This window comes from Schistocerca piceifrons, chromosome 4 (genome assembly GCF_021461385.2).
Source record: "Schistocerca piceifrons isolate TAMUIC-IGC-003096 chromosome 4, iqSchPice1.1, whole genome shotgun sequence".
NCBI lineage: Eukaryota > Metazoa > Arthropoda > Insecta > Orthoptera > Acrididae > Schistocerca > Schistocerca piceifrons.
The window spans coordinates 475,943,221-475,960,274 of record NC_060141.1 but is presented as its reverse complement, the minus strand read 5'-3'; the positions used below and the strand labels follow the sequence as shown (position 1 = coordinate 475,960,274).

Genomic DNA, 17,054 nt, shown 5'->3' with positions numbered 1-17,054 from the left:
ATTTTCTCGAGACATGAACTCAATCTAACATGCCTAGGACGACGTGACCCACCAACCACTCTGAGGGATCTACGCGGAATCGCCGTTGAGGAACGGGACAATCTGGACCAACAGCGCCTTGATGAACTTGTGGATAGTATGCCATGACGAATACAGGCATGCATTAATGCAAGAGGACGTACTACTGGGTATTATAGGTCGCCGTTGTACAGGAATCTGGACCACCACCTCTGAAGGTCTCACTGTAAGGTGGTACAATATACAACGTGTGTTTTTCATGACCAGTGTAAAGGGCGGAAATGATGTTTATGTTGATCTCTATTCCAATTTTCTTTGCAGGTTCTGGAACTCTCGGAACCAAGGTGATGCAAAACTTTTTTTGATGTGTGTATATGACCGTGGTATTTTGTTGTGTTTATCTTATTGTTGAACTCGTAAATAATACGATAGGCTGAAGAAGGGCACTAAGTGCCCGAAACCGGTAAAGAAATTAAATTTGATTTATGCAACTAGTTGCTTATTATTTCGTTCTACATGACTACAGTTGCTGGGGATGGGTAAAATACTAAAAATCACCTGACTACAAATGACATTTCCACCAGTCCACTACCCTTTTATACTTTGTATAAGTGATATTATTGCCGTCTGTATATGTAAATATCGCTATATCATGGATTTGCATTTTAGTGACTCGTCGGACCACATGCACTGGTCAAAACAGCTACTGTGTTTTGTGTGTTGTTTGGCCCATTGAAGACGTGCAAGGTTATAGGTCGTTGCGAACAACGGTCTTTTGCATTAGGCTCTGCTCCGTATGCCCCCTGTATGCTGCTCCTTTCTCAACGTTCTTTACGAAACTGGTCCATATGGTGCTGCATTCACTGACTTCACCAATTCCTGTGCAGTTTTAAACTGTCTCTGACAATATTTACACTTAGATGGCTGTCGATTAAGGTCTTCTTCCGGCCACCGTTCTGGTGCCACGTTGTCGTTATAGGCACGTCAGACAGCTCGCGTTGAGATTCCAATAAATCTGACACCTTCGTTCAAGGTGTGGTCATGGGCAAATCGAAACACAATAGCTCCTTTCTTCCACGCTGTCATGTCGACCCATCTCAATGCGCTGCCCTCAAGCTATCGACTGGCGCATACATACCACTTCACTACCTGGCCTCATCTACCAACAAAAGTATCCCGACATAGCTTTAGCAGACATTAATAAGGGGTGCTTCTACCCTTTGCCTTTGTAATGGCTTGAACACCTTCAATGAATGCCTTTGGAGTCCATTCTTCCTCAGTAGTCGAAACCAGAGGAAGTAGTGATGTTTGACAGTGACGTCTGGGGTACAGCCGACGTTCTCATCCCAAAGGTGTTCCATCGAATTCAGGTCGGAACCCTGGGCAAGTTAGTTTATTCCAGGAATGTTATTCTCCACAAAACCATTGATTCATGTTTCTTTGTGACTGGGCACATTGTCATGACAGGGTGTGTTGTCTTCGTTTTGGAACTGCTGCTCCTCTGCACGGTATATAATGCTGTAAAATGTGTTCATATCCGTCCGTTGTTAGTATTTTCCTAAGCAACAAAGGAACGACAGCCTAAGCACCAAAATCAACCCCAAAACGTACCACCAGCTCCTCTGGACTTCACTCTTGGCGCTAAAGATGCCGCCATTGATATACAGAACAGAAGTGAGTGAAAGTCAAGGCCTCCGTGGCGCAATCGGCTAGCGCGCTCGGCTGTTAACCGAAAGGTTGGTGGTCCGAGCCCACCCGGGGGCGAAATCGTTTTACCCACCACCGAGGTGAGGACATATGTCAGCTTTTTTAGAGATACACGGATAGTGTGACAATTTGGCTGTGTTTGAATGATGCCACAGAGCCTTATACACATTCAGCCAAGTGACAGTGTAGGTAAAAACATGGCTTCCTATTTATTCGTCATGTGTGACACTGCAGTAGAGCGACGCCCACTACAATAGACGTATTATTTACATTTAATTCCATCGGATTGCCACAGGATACAGGGTGATTCATAATTCCAATTTCACTAGTTTCCAGTCGTCCACCGTCTGTGCACCACCTCGAGCGTCACTTAGAATTGGCTATAGAAATGTATAGCTTACGAGGAGCAGCTCGACCACTGTTTCCCTTTCTTTTTAACTGACTGAACACCATGACTATGCTAGTTGGACTGTTGGTAGGACATTGGCACTGACAAGGAACCTTCCGCTGATTTCATGCAATTTTTACAACCATTCTTCGTAATGTTCGGCGGTCACGGTACATCAGTACTTTTAAGTTACTAGGAAGTAAAATCACTTTAGATGACAAAATTTCAGCAGTTATAAAACGCAGAACTGCACAGGCAAAGATGCTGCTTACATCAACGAATCTGAACATGGAGACCAAATCGAGATTTAAAGAGCTTTGTCTGGAGCGTGGCCGTTTCTGCTTTGGAAACGTGGACTGCTGCTGAATGCAACGTTTGGAGGTATTGAAATGTGAGGCTAAAGCAGTATGGAAAAGATCTAGCGGACAGCAAAGCTCGCAAATGTAGAAACTCTTACAAGAATAGGCGAAAAAAATCTCAGCTACCAAAAGTACGAAAAAGAAGTGAGTAATTAATTGGCGATCTCTTCCGACACAACTGATTTCTAGTCAATGCAATGGGAAGAACGATCCAAAGCAAGAGAGGAAGAGGAAGATGTGGAACGTAATACGACGGACAGGTCAGAGATGATGGAAGAGCAGAATCATATGAGAAAATGAAGAGGCGAACGGATAAGATTAGCGAAGAAGAAATACTTCCAGCTAGTCTTCGGATTGAGACTTAAGAAGTTATTAATTTGTATGATACGCCATAGGTTTCTGGATTTTGTTCATATTAAGGCCTTTAACGCATTTAAAGTAGTAACTAAGAGCGTCAAGTGGTACTGTGTTGTCTTTTGTTTTTACAGGTTTTTGAACTTATTGATGAACCGTAGACGTGCCATACGCAACTCACAATGCATTTTTTTATGTCAGGAAACGCATTGCCATTCGTATGTTGCCAAAAGCCTTCTGTAGATTATTGATGATAACTACCATAACAGGAGGATAGTTGTTCTATCTTTATCGCATTTCATTCAGTCTTTGTACTCACAAGCGCGGAAGAAACGAACCGTTTTCGCCATCGGGATAAGCCCATGTCACCGAGAGACTGCCTCCGACCACCTGCCTTTCATAAAATCCGTAACTGCTTTACGAACATTTTTAGGCGATCTTAACAAAAGTTATACAACTGAACGACTCGTTACAAATGGATTCTAACGCAGTTAGAAACGTATATCGCTGTTCCAGTGTCTCAGCGGATAAAAAATCCGAGTAAGTGCGACAAGAATTTGCGCACCGAAGGTTCCGCAAAAACTTTATGTACCGGTCCTGGGAATTTCAAGACTTTAGAGAATGTTTTAATTTTAAGCCTGTCATTCGCTTGTGGATGACAATGGCGTCGCTTTCACAGAGGCGGTTGACTAATTCTTCGTAGTTCAGCCAAGTTGCCAAGAAATATTTATAAGTTATACATGCAAATTTTCATCGTGAATCAGGCCACTACTGAGAAAAACCGTATCAAAATCTCCGCAGAACTTCCTGAGACTAATCCGGACATATGAAAAGAAGCGAGCAGGGGACTTCAGTATACAGGGTGGTCCATTGATCGTGACCGGACCAAATACCTCACGAAAAAACTACAAAGTCCGAAACTTGTCTAGCTTGAAGGGGAAAACCAGATGGCGCTATGTTTGGCCCGCTCGATGGCGCTGCCATAGGTCAAACGGATATCAACTGCGTTTTTTTTAAATAGGAACCCCCATTTTTTATTACATATTCGTGTAGTAAGTAAAGAAATATGAACGTTTTAGTTGGACCACGTTTTTCGCTTTGTGATAGTTGACGCTGTAATAGTCACAAACATGTGGCTCACAATTTTAGACGAACAGTTGGTAACAGGTAGATTTTTAAAATTAAAATACAGAACGTAGGTACGTTTGAAAATTTTATTACGGTTGTTCCAATGTGATACATGTACCTTTGTAACCTTTTCATTTCTGAGAACGCATGCTGTTACAGCGTGATTACCTGTAAATACCACATTAATGCAATAAATGCTCAAAAAGATGTCCGATAACCTCAATGCATTTGGCAATACGTGTAACGACATTCCTCTCAACAGCGAGTAGTTCGCCTTCCGTAATGTTTACACATGCATTGACAATGCGCTGACCCATGTTGTCAGGCGTTGTCGGTGGATCACGATAGTAAATGTCCTTCAACTTGCCCCACAGAAAGAAATCCGGTGAACTTGCGGGCCATGGTATGGTGCTTCGACGACAAATCCACTTGTCAAGAAATATGCTATTCAATACCGCTTCAACAACACGCGAGCTATGTGCCTGACATCCATCATGTTGGAAGTACATCGCCATTCTGCCATGCAGTGAAACATGTTGTAGTAACATCGGTAAAACATTACGTAGGAAATCAGCATACATTACACCATTTAGATTGCCATCGATAAAATGGGGGCAAATATCCTTCCTCCCAAAATGCCGCACCATGCCTTAGCCCGCCGAGGTCGCTGATGTTCAAATAGTCGCAGCCATCGTGGGTTTTCCGTTGCCCAATAGTGCATATTATGCCGGTTTACGTTACCGCTGTTGGTGAATGACGCTTCGTCGCTAAATAGAACGCGTGCAAAAAATCTGTCATCGTCCCGTAATTTCTCTTCTGCCCAGTGGCAGAACTGTACACGACGTTCAAAGTCGTCACCATGCAGTTCCTGGTGCATAGTAATATGGTACGGGTGCAATCAATGTTTATGTAGCATTCTCAACACCGACGTTTTTGAGATTCCCGATTCTCGCGCAGTTTGTCTGCTACTGATGTGCGGATTAGCCGCGACAGCAGCTAAAACACCTACTTGGGCATCATCATTTGTTGCAGGTCGTGGGTGACGTTTCACATACGGCTGAACACATCCTGTTACTATCTGGCGAACGGTCCGGACACTTGGATGATGTCGTCCAGGATACCGAGCAGCATACATAGCACACGCCCGTTTGGCATTTTGATCACAATAGTCATACATCAACACGATATCGACCTTTTCCGCAATTGGTAAAGAGGTCCATTTTAACACAGGTAATGTGTCACGAAGCAAATACTGTCCGCACTGGCAGAATGTTACGTGATACCACGTAGTGATACGTTTGTGATTATTACAGCGTCAGCTATCACAAAACGTAAAAAGTGGTCCAACTAAAACATTCATATTTCTTTACGTACTACACGAATATGTAATAAAAAATAGGAGCTCCTATTTAAGAAAACGCAGTTGATATCCGTTTGACCTACGGCATTGCCATCTAGCGGGCCAACCAAAGCGCCATCTGGTTTCCCCCTTCAAGCTAGACGAGTTTAGTTCTTTGTAGTTTTTTCGTTTGGTGCCTATTTCGTGAGATATTTGGCCCGGTTACTATCAATAGACCACCCTGTATATGTATATCTTACTTTCATTTAGTAATATTTTTCTGTTATGCTTATAACGGATGATGAATGCATTGTAAGTTCTAATGCCAAAATAATGTTTTTTATGTGATACAAATTAAGTTTTCGAATTTTTTCCTTTAATTATACTGTGAAACTTTGCTTCTTGCTAAATTTCATGATTATAGATGAAAGGGAAGTTCCCTATAGGTTTTGTTGAGTGATGTTGCGAGTATCAAAATCTGTGAGATAAATGGCCGTATCTTTTGAAGCTTAAATTTCTTACGCCGCCAAGGAACCGTAGATCTTAGTATGTGAGATAAATTTGAATTTGATAGGTCCAACTGCTACTGGAAAAAATGGGTGTACACAGTCATACAGACAGACAGATGCATAACAAAGTGATCATATGAAGGTTCCGGTTTTACCGAGTAGGGTGCGGAACCCTGGAAATAGGGATGCGTTGCCAGGACAGCAAATTGCTTACCTCTAATGTTCTACCATTTCCCGTCCAAGTTACGTGGTCCTCACCAGGCTTAAGTAATTTGTCAGGACCACGAGCTATTCCATGGTGAGTGATATTTTTCAAATGTGTAGTGTATATTGTTGTAGTGGAGTATTTAGATGTGAAGGACACCTACTTGAGTTTAGTGGATGTCGAAAGCGTGTCAGTCTGACTACGTATTAAACTGGCGGACGTTTAAAAACCACACGCAACGGTTTTTGCCGGCTCGAGTTGATAAGCTCCGGCGCTACATGGCTGGCTGCGTCCTGGGTCACGCAATGGTCCCGTAAGCAGGCGGCAGCTCATTGATTTCCTCTCTCTCAGTAGCCGCTATTGTCTCGCGCAGTGCGTACGTGCTGTTCTCTTTAGCGTCAAGTTATTCGCCAGCATTTACCCATTTGCATTTTACACCTCTCACTCAGGTGGGAAAGCTAAGCACACCAACAAAAATCCATCGGCGTTTTTTCTGATAAGCAAAATATGACGAAGGGTTTACTCGGAATGATCGAGATAGACGCCTCTGTCTACGTTATTAGCTCGTCGATGCCTTTGGAGCAAAGAACAATCAGCAAGTAATACGACTACTTCTGTTGGAGATTGCAACAAGTATTATTCCTTTCTCGCCCTATTCTATTTCAAAAGAGACGAACCTCCAAACTATTTTTGAATTAATGATATTCCAATGAAAAGAAATTACATAATGAAGAAGTGGTACTGTACACGTAGCAGACTACGTTCAGCGTAAAATTAAAATTCATTGTCAGAGATATTTGCTAGGAGCATAACATTACATTATAAAGTAATCCGATGGATAACACATTCAAAACAATACCGACATCTGGGTGAGAAACATCTCGATACCCGTAGGTCTGGTTTCACATAATTTTAGAGGGAGGGGGGTAAGGGAGTGGGGGGAATGTAGATAAAGGCGTCCTCGTAGATAAGGGTATGGGATGAAGAAATTTAAAGATTCTTTCACTCCCGTAGCTAACACAGTCGTTCAAAATTTCCGTAATGACAAAACTTATGCCACCGGCTAATTGTTGTTTATTTTCCACTATTAGTGAATTTCAGGTATATAACTGTGTGGTTCATTCATTTCTGGTATCAACATCTATGATTGTGTCTGTTCTTTTACATCCCTTAACACTTCTTTCAAACCTTATGGTCGTAGCCATTATACGAATGTCTTGCTACTTATTTAGCACCCATGATTCTCTTACACATAATAATGATATCAGCATAACTATCTTATCATATACATATGTTATTTCTCAAGGCAGCATCTCCTTTTCTCAACACATACTAATGGTTAGAAAAGTTTAACCGGTTTCTGACATTGCATCCAGTTTTGCGCTAAAACTTACGGTTTGTGGAAAATTTTAACATAAAATAGACTTTTAACTACCATAGGGAAAATGGCACCACGGTCGCTCGGCTTCATGCCTATATTTTACGAAACTACTTATTAATATCGAATAAGTGACTCCCTTTTCATATTATCTTATTACAACTGCTGTTTCACTTGCTTTAAAGTGCTTATTAAATGGATAACCTGTATACAGAGCGTCATAGACAATAAGCGTGACCACTGCGGTAGATCATTATCTCTACCCGTCGTAGAAGTTGACTTTTCTAAACGAATATACTTATTTGTCATTGTCGCCTTGAATTCTTATTTACCTACTGCTATATGGCCTAACGTGCTTACTGTAAGTGGAAATGCTGTCGAGTTATAGTTGTACGTTATATGGTCCTACTGACAGTCCGCGATGTCTGGCCGTCGTATAAGCCGGGACAAACGTTTCGAATGCGAAACACATTTCTGGACGCACGGAAATGCATATACAAAAAGATTTATCATAAATTCATGATTATTATTTCATGTCGTTCGGTTCACTTTGAAAGCCGTTTTCTCTTATCCCAATGACTACACTTCTTCCAAATACTATCATTATTTAAAACTATAGAAGTGTAAAAGTTTCGCGTGGCTCCCCTGGTAAAACTTTAATCTCTTAAATTTGAAAATTTTCTTTTTCATATATCGGCTGGTTGTTCACCAGTTATTAGTAATCTTCATCACCTTATTTTGTATGTCATCATCATAAAACTACAATACAGCCATGTTATTTGAAATGTCTCACTTATCTCTTTTTGGCATTTTAGTCTGAGATGGGTATTTGCTTATAAAAGCCATGGTATCAGTTTATGCATCGACATGTTTCAGTTTGCATTCGTAATACATTTTACTAAATTCACGAACAGCTATGTGCATGTCATTTTATTTTCTTGATATTGGTGTAATTTCGTCAACATAAGAAAGTGCTTTTAATGCTCACGTGTTATTAAGCTGCACTCCAACGTTTACTTTAAAACTTCATTTGATGAACTAAACACGTGAGTCATTCCTTTGTTTCTTAGGGCTGGGTCTGATAATTTTCCACGTAGATCCTACATGCTCTGGATTGCTGATAAGATAAGGATGTCCTCTATACTGGTCCTTGGTTAAACTCTTGTTGCTTGTCGTAGTGTAAAAGGTGCATGGAACTAAAATCTCTAAATGAAGATGAATTTTATGGGGAGATATACCACTGAATTTTCGGTTAAAAGAAGAAGCATATATGAAACTAGCGACTTTATTCTGCCGTTATAAGCTGTGTTCTACCTCAGATCACGTAGTAATCGTATTTACCGTTCTTACGGCGTAACAGGTGAAAGGTTAACTAGTATTGCTGTCGTGCAACGTATGTCGCGGACAAGGCTGTGGTGTTAAGAGACCTTATTCAGTGTGACGTCGGAGAACTGGAAGAACTGTTGTTTTCCTTGGTAAAGTGTCGCACTATGTGAGGATAGCCGCAGATCTATGATGAACTGTTGTAGTTCGTTCCTAGAGCGGTAGCAGTGCAGGCGATGGGAGGTTAGTGCAGCAACCGTCGGTTGTGGTTTCTGCGTTGCAGTTTAGCTAGTTTTCAATCGATGAACGCTGATTTAACTGCGGTAATTCCTCAAACGAAGTTTACATCTGCTATTGGGATTCTTATAACTGGAGTAGTACGTGCATTAAATAAATGAGCGAAACAGCGCTTACAAGCATTTCTCGCGAGTTAGTTTTTGAACGCATTAAAAGCTTTCTGATAAATTGTTGGATCTATGCCGTCGCAAGGTTTACACAGTCGTTGTGTCTGTATGCCATGTTTTGCCACGTTGTTTTGCAGTACGTTTGTATTGCCTGGCGCCGGCCGGTGTGGCCGAGCAGTTCTAGGCGCTTCAGTCTGGAACCACGCGACCGCTACGGTCGCAGGTTCGAATCCTGCCTCGGCGCATGGATGTGTGTGATGTTCTTAGGTTAGTTAGGTTTAAATAGTTCTAAGTTCTAGGGGACTGATGACCTCAGATGTTAAGTCCCATGGTGCTCAGAGCCATTTGAACCTTGTGTATTGCCGGTTCGAGATAATTTTTCTGCACAAGCGACGTATCATTTGGCGTCCCTTCATCACCAGGCAATAGTTGCCTCTACTTCGGTTGTTGAGAAGAGGTCTAAAAACAAATCTATCCTTGGGGATCGTGGAAATGTTTTCTTTGTTTCTTTTGCAACGAGTAGTACTATAGAGAATCCTCTGTGATAGAAATAAATTTCTTAATGTTAATCTTTAAAAGTTTTAGTGAACGCACAAAGAACTAGATCTGTTGTACTGTTATCTCTTCAACAACAATGAGATAATCATTAAACTGAATGTATATAATGAAAATATGAAATAATTTATTTTTTCGTTTAATAATAGACTTTCTAATTTTGTAATTTGCAGATTACTTCACTTTCATTGGAATAAGCTGGGAAATAATCATGTAATTCTGTACTGGTGGTTAAACATAATACATTATTTAACTGCGCAGGTTGTGGTCCGTATGAAGAAAACTTACCAGTAAGTAGTTAAATTTCAGAAAATTTGCCATAAAAGTAATTGAAAATTGATGAACACGGTCAAAATTTCTATATATGCAAATGGAAAGGAAAATACGAACTTGTATGTGATACGAAAGAGTAATACTCAGCCCACATGCACTGGAAGGTTGTTGGTTCTATTGTCACAAACGTTCACTCGTTTTTCTTCGCAACTAATTATACACTAAGGCAACAAAAGTCATGGGACACCTAATATCGTGTCGGATCTCCTTTTGCCTGACGTAGTGCAGCAACTCGATATGGCATTGACTCAACAAGTCATTGGAATTCAGCAATACTGCCTCTGAAGCTGTCTATAACTGCGGAAGTATTTCCATGCTGGATTTTGTGTACGAACTGATTCCCGATTATGTTCCGCATCTGTTCGATGGGATTCATGTCGGGTGATCTGGGAGGCCAAATAATCTTCTCGAATTCAGAATGTTCTTCAAACTATGTGTGAACAGTTGTGGTCCAGTGTGGCATGGCACACCATTGTCTGAGAACATGAAGTCTATGAATGGCTGAAAATGGTCTCCAAGTAGTCGAACATAACCACTTCCAGTCAATGATCGGTTCAGATGGACCCGAGGACGAAGTCCATTCCGTGCAAACATAGTGCACATTATTACAGAACCACCACCAGCTTGCACAGTGCCTTGTTGACAACTTGGGCCCATGGAGCCGTGGGGTCTGCGTCACACTCGAATCCTATGATTAGCTCTTACCAACTGAAATCGGGACTCACCTGACCAGACCATGGTCTGACAGTCGTCTAGGGTCCAACCGCTATGGTCACGAGCCCGAGAGAGGCGCTGCAAGCGATCTCGTGCTGTTAGCAAAGACATTCGCGTCGGTCGTCTACTGCCATAGCCCTTAACGACAAAATTCTTCGCAAAGTCCTAACTACCTTAGTCATAAGTCCCACACTGAATTCTGTGCGGTCATTTCACGCAGTATTGCTCGTCAGTTACCACTGACAACTCTACGCAAGCGCCGCTGTTTTCTGTTGTTAGGTGAAGGTCGATGGCCGGCCGCTGTGGGCGAGCGGTTCTAGGCGCTTCAGTCCGGAACAGCGCTGCTGCTGCGGTTGCAGGTTCGAATCCTGCCTCGGGCATGGATGTGTGTGATGTCCTTAGCTTAGTTAGGTTTAAATCTAAGTCTAGGGGACTGATGACCTCAGATAAGTCCCATAGCGCTTAGAGCTATTTGAACGATTTTTTTTTAAGTCGATGGTCGCAGCGTTGTCCGTGGCGAGAGATATACGGAGAGACAACGCCTGAAATTTGGTATTCTCGGTATACTCTTAACGCTGTGGATCTCGCAATATCGAATTCCACGTCGATTTCTGAAATGGAATGTCCCATGCGCGTAGCTCCAACTACCATTCCGCGTTCAAAGTCTGTTAATTCCCGTAGTGCTCCATAATAACGTCGGAAACCTTTTCACACGAATTACCTGAGTACAAATGACAGCTAAACCAATGCACTATCCTTTTATACCTTGTGTACGCGATACTAACGCCATCTGTATACGTGTATATCGCCATCCAATGACTATTGTTGTCTCCGTGTACGATGCACTTCTTTTCCCTAATGTTTAGCCCCTTCAGTATATGACCCGCTTTTTCAGGATTTGGCAGATTCTACTTCTATTATTTACCACTGTGGCCGGATGCCTCTCTTGACGTCACAGCTGTCAGTTACCTAAGAGAGGGAAGTTGTGTGCGTCAACTGTCAGTGAGTCGTGTATATTTCGTTTTGGGTGTTATCTGTTTGTGTATCGTATCCTCTGAGGTGCGATTTGAGAACCAGACCAGAATTTGTCTAAACGACTGTGGGAAACTGCGTAAAAATCACTGTCAGGACAGCCGGTGTATCAGGTCATGGCCGTTAATCCGCTGCATCGATTCGATCTGTGTTTGGCTCAGCTTCCTTTCTCTCGCAAGCAAAAGTGCTCCATGTTATGCTATACGAGCACGTAATTATTCTAGAGGAGCTGATAAGTCCTTCGGTTTTCCTAGTTAAAACTAATGTAGATTAATTCTGAATTTTTGGCGTTAATCCTTGTTCTTTACATTATATGTGGCAGTAATTCTGTAGCGTAACATGGCCTTTCACTTTTCTATGCAGGTTTGATGTGAACTTGACGCGAGAAAATAAAGGATTCGTAGTTAAAGATAGTCGTGCTATGATTCAGTTTCTTTTTTTAAAAGGGAAGACGGCCTCACAAATTTATGATGATATGTCTGATACACTGGGTGGTATGTGCCCTTCCTACTCCTCTATTAAGAATTGGGTTGCCGCACTTCAAACAGAACATTTCATCACTGAAGATGAAGAGCGTCCTGGAACGCCACGTAGAGTCACTGTTCCGGAAATCGTGCATAATGTTTATTCCATGTTCCTGGATGATCGGAGGAAAATTGCTAAAAAGATAGCAGGGAGTCGGGGTATATCGCGAGAGCGTATGGTTCATACTATTCTTGAGATTTTGGCCATGAGAAAACTCTCAGACAAATGGGTTCCCTAATATCTCATTACAGACCAAAAACGTGGACGAGTGGTTGCTTCATAGTCCATTTTGGTCCAGTTTGGCCGGGATCCTTTGGAATTTTTGAATTGTTTCGTCACCGTGGATGAAACCTGAATGTACACTGATTATCCAGAACAGTACAAAGAATGGAGACACAGTAGTTCTCCACGTCTAAAGAAGTTCAAAGCACAAAGATCAGCAGACAAGTAGGTTGTATCCCTCTTTTAAGTTACAGATAGAATCCTACTTATTGATTACTTACAGCATTGTCAAACCATCACGGCAAAGTAGTAAGGAGAACATGTCGACAAATTCAAGCAACAAGTGGTCTCCAAACGTTGAGGAAAACTGAGGAAAGGAAACTTGCTTCTTTAAGACAGTACTCCTTCTCACAAGATGGCCAAAAACTGGCACGTCTTCACTTTGAAATCCTCAAATATCCATTCTGTTCACCTGAATTGATTCCATCAGAATTATTATCTTGCCAAACCTAAAGAAACATCTCAAGGGAAGACGATTTCTGAACACTGCGGAAGCCAGAAATGCTGTGGGCACAATCGAAATCTTTTATTCTTTCAGATTGGTTAAAGGGATTAGAACAAAGATACCATAAATGTGTTTAGGTCAAGGGGGAGGATGTTTATAAAAAATGGTTCAAAAGGCTCTGAGCACTATGGGACTTAAATTCTAAGGCCATCAGTCCCCTAGAACTTAGAACTACTTAATCCTACCTAACCTAAGGACATCACACACATCCACGCCCGAGGCAGAATTCGAACCTGCGACCGTAGCGGTCACGCGGTTCCAGACTGTAGCGCCTAGAACCGCTCGGCCACCCCGGCCGGCGAGGATGTTTATAAAACCACCTCCTGTTATGATATTCTCTGTATACAAATTTTGTACTTCTGCACCACTGGCGCCTCTCAGCTTGACGGTCCAAGCGGCATATTGTAAGGCGTCTACCTTAAACTGGCGCTGTTCTTTTGATATGGATAAAGCGGGGAAAACTTAGCTTCAAGTTTAGAATATGTTCCGCAGAAAAAATGTATACGGGAAAAGTTTTGAGTTCTTCTCCATTTGTTTGAATTCAGTTTCTTACAGTGTTTTACAGTCAGGCTGCCTGCATTGCTCTTTCGTTGCAGATAATCTCTGGTCAACAAGGGCATAGCGTTCTCTCGGAGTCCTGCATATCAGTCGCTAGTGTGGTGGTGGTGGTTAGTGTTTAACGTCCCGTCGACAACGAGGTCATTAGAGACGGAGCGCAAGCTCGCGTTAGGGAAGGATTGGGAAGGAAATCGGCCGTGCCCTTTCAAAGGAACCATCCCGGAATTTACCTGAAACGATTTAGGGAAATCACGGAAAACCTAAATCAGGATGGCCGGAGACGGGATTGAACCGTCGTCCTCCCGAATGCGAGTCCAGTGTGCTAACCACTGCGCCACCAGTCGCTAGCAACCATATTGTTACATTTATCCGACTGGAAGCATTCTGGAGGTCTATCCTATCCTGTTGTCAATATGTGCTACAGCAGGTTCACGATATTGCTGACAGATGCAACGGCTGGACAGCTTGCGCAAATCTCAACGGCCGCTGTCCACATCTATCCCCCGAGGAGAGACAAGTAAACACGAAACGTTTCGTGACAAGTGCACCTTATGCATAAAACATGTTGCATGGCATGGGGCGACATAAGCGACGTAATCTGCTCGCTCGCAGCTCCGACCTTATCTCGGTCCTTATTTTACTGACGCCAAACGGTTGAGGCTGCGTGTTTTGCTGTGTCACAAGCGGATGTGAAACGAGTTCAGTGGTGGCTGTCTATGTCCAAAACTCTATCAATTCCAGCATAAAAGCCCCTTGTCAGAAAGTGAGTGTGTGTGTGTGTGTGTGTGTGTGTGTGTGTGTGTGTGTGTGTGTGTGTAGCCTCTCAAGGTAGCTGTAATGACCTGTTTAATTGAGGAGTCATCAGGCCTTCGACTGGTGACAAGCTGTTCTCCGTTGCTTTCCGTGTTGTTATTGGCATACGGCAGTACCCACATACGACGTCAAGGTGAAATGCTGTCTGCCTGACTAGGGAATGGTGTTGCTGCCAACGAAATTTAGTAAAATGCAAGGAAGATTTTAAGATGATGCCACGCCATGGACGCTGTAATTATAGACGGAGGGCAAGTTAGGACTGAACACGAAACGGAAAAGAAATGGAACATATCTTTTTTCAAAGGAACCAACAAGCTATTTGCATTAAGCGTTCTTGGAACAGTGGGCACTTAGTTATTGACTTTGCTACTCTGAAAGCGACCCCAGGACTTCAATCTCTGAGGCCGCTCACTCGATAGTGAAATTTGTTTCTATGACGCTGGTGCATGTTGCGCAGTAACGCTCTAAACTTTGGTATAGGTTGCGCAATAACGCTCTAAACTTTAAAAGACAATACCATTTCCCGCCGTGGCTGTGTTAAGATCACAGTGGTTTGTTTCTCACGATCAACCGATGTCAAGGTGTAACGCCGGAAATGCATATCCTCCTATTTCCATCTATTGCACTGCAAATTTTTTTCCTTATTTTGTTATCTGAAGATATAACATTTCTGTGTCTTTGTATATTGTAATTGTTTTACTGTTTGTATATATTTATGCATTTATGTCGATTTATAATTGGTTTGTTTTGTGGATATTATTTGTATTTATACGCTGGGTCTGGCCTAGGGAAAACTATGCTATCGAACGAATACATCGATAGGTCGTGTGGAGAACAAAAGTGTTTAGGATCTTTGGTAGTGTTAACTCAGCCGCGTGGAGCGCGGGCAAAGCAGGGGGGGGGGGGGTCTGGCTGGGGTGGTGCACTGGAGCAGGTGTGTTGTGTGAAGCTCCCGCGAGTTGCCGCGCTTTCGGGGTTTGGCAGCATGTAATTGCGCTCGACTTGCGATGATACACTCCTGGAAATTGAAATAAGAACACCGTGAATTCATTGTCCCACGAAGGGGAAACTTTATTGACACATTCCTGGGGTCAGATACATCACATGATCACACTGACAGAACCACAGGCACATAGACACAGGCAACAGAGCATGCACAATGTCGGCACTAGTACAGTGTATATCCACCTTTCGCAGCAATGCAGGCTGCTATTCTCCCATGGAGACGATCGTAGAGATGCTGGATGTAGTCCTGTGGAACGGCTTGCCATACCATTTCCACCTGGCGCCTCAGTTGGACCAGCGTTCGTGCTGGACGTGCAGACCGCGTGAGACGACGCTTCATCCAGTCCCAAACATGCTCAATGGGGGACAGATCCGGAGATCTTGCTGGCCAGGGTAGTTGACTTACACCTTCTAGAGCACGTTGGGTGGCACGGGATACATGCGGACGTGCATTGTCCTGTTGGAACAGCAAGTTCCCTTGCCGGTCTAGGAATGGTAGAACGATGGGTTCGATGACGGTTTGGATGTACCGTGCACTATTCAGTGTCCCCTTGGCGATCACCAGTGGTGTACGGCCAGTGTAGGAGATCGCTCCCCACACCATGATGCCGGGTGTTGGCCCTGTGTGCCTCGGTCGTATGCAGTCCTGATTGTGGCGCTCACCTGCACGGCGCCGAACACGCATACGACCATCATTGGCACCAAGGCAGAAGCGACTCTCATCGCTGAAGACGACACGTCTCCATTCGTCCCTCCATTCACGCCTGTCGCGACACCACTGGAGGCGGGCTGCACGATGTTGGGGCGTGAGCGGAAGACGGCCTAACGGTGTGCGGGACCGTAGCCCAGCTTCATGGAGACGGTTGCGAATGATCCTCGCCGATACCCCAGGAGCAACAGTGTCCCTAATTTGCTGGGAAGTGGCGGTGCGGTTCCCTACGGCACTGCGTAGGATCCTACGGTCTTGGCGTGCATCCGTGCGTCGCTGTGGTCCGGTCCCAGGTCGACGGGCACGTGCACCTTCCGCCGACCACTGGCGACAACATCGATGTGCTGTGGACACCTCAGGCCCCACGTGTTGAGCAATTCGGCGGTACGTCCACCCGGCCTCCCGCATACCCACTATACGCCCTCGCTCAAAGTCCGTCAACTGCACATACGGTTCACGTTCACGCTGTCGCGGCAAGCTACCAGTGTTAAAGACTGCGATGGAGCTGCGTATGCCACGGCAAACTGGCTGACACTGACGGCGGCGGTGCACAAATGCTGCGCAGCTAGCGCCATTCGACGGCCAACACCGCGGTTCCTGGTGTGTCCGCTGTGCCGTGCGTGTGATCATTGCTTGTGCAGCCCTCTCGCAGTGTCCGGAGCAAGTATGGTGGGTCTGACACACCGGTGTCAATGTGTTCTTTTTTCCATTTCCAGGAGTGTAGTTTCTGACATGGTGTCGCAGACGGGAAGCATTAGCTGGCGCACATCAAGAGCCCGTTTCGTCTGGTGACCGTGTCGAGAAGAAGGCGCGCAAACATCCAGCTTCTGCAACAGCGACGGCCGACAATGAGTGACTGTCACCACCTCCTCGATCGACGACTTCAAACCTTCAATCAACCAACAAGGAAG

General features: G+C 43.8%; 1 non-coding gene across 1 annotated transcript; it reads left to right on the top strand.

The window, feature by feature from the left end:
- Positions 1-1,708: 1,708 nt before the first annotated feature.
- Positions 1,709-1,782, top strand: Trnan-guu. The gene has a single exon. It is a non-coding gene; the product is annotated as a tRNA-Asn (tRNA).
- Positions 1,783-17,054: the final 15,272 nt, after the last annotated feature.